Source organism: Pangasianodon hypophthalmus, chromosome 28 (assembly GCF_027358585.1).
Source record: "Pangasianodon hypophthalmus isolate fPanHyp1 chromosome 28, fPanHyp1.pri, whole genome shotgun sequence".
Taxonomy (NCBI): Eukaryota; Metazoa; Chordata; class Actinopteri; order Siluriformes; family Pangasiidae; genus Pangasianodon; species Pangasianodon hypophthalmus.
Genome location: NC_069737.1, coordinates 15,314,850 through 15,315,760, shown reverse-complemented (window position 1 = coordinate 15,315,760; position 911 = coordinate 15,314,850).

The window sequence follows — 911 nt, the reverse complement described above, 5'->3', positions numbered from 1 at the left end:
GATGTTGAAGGGTAATCAGGATTTAACTGAGTCTATGGCCAGAAGGAAAAGGTAATAAAAGGTCGAATTTTAGCGTCCGCACCTGTTATTAACACTGACTGATGGGCAGCGTGGTGAAATTTTGCCTCATAAAAATGACATAAATTAAGAATTAACAATTTTATTTCTCATAAAATATTCCATCATTTTTTTTACCAATATAAATCTAAAAGCATGTGCTCTTCTCGCCTGAAAGCAAAAAAGATAATAACACACAAGTGTACTGATGGAGGATGTCAGGTGTTGGTCATTAGTGAGAACAGTGTGTGTCTGTGTGTGTGTGTGTGTGTGTGTGTGTGCGTGTGTGTGTGTGCCATGTGTTACCAATTGAATAAAGGAAATGTGACGCTCTGAATATAATTTCATATCAGAATTGTTGATGGTTAAATGTGTAAAAACGTATTAATCTGTGTTTGATATGATGCGTTCCTGATATACAGGTAGGAACATTAGGAGCAGTTCCATGAAGTATAAAGAAATATAAGCAATAACAAATGTGGGGGAAAGACGGACGAAATATAAAAGGTTTTAAAAATAGTTCTTGGAACTCTCGAAAGGCTAACAGTCTGACTGCAGTGAGAAAGAAAGAAAGAAAGAAAGAAAGATGGGGAAGGTTAAAAAAAAAAATTAAATACCTAAGATGAAATGACAGAGGATAGAAAGAAGGATGAAGGGATAGACAAAAGAAAGAAAGAACAATTAAGATGGAATGAGAAGAAAGAATGAAGGATGGAAGGGTGTGCAGAAGAAAGAAAGAAAGAAAGAAAAGAAGGAAGGAAGGAAGGAAGGAAGGAAGGAAAGATGGGGAAGGGTAAAAAATTTAAATAACTAAGACAAAATGACAGGACAGAAAGAAGGATGAAGGGATAGAA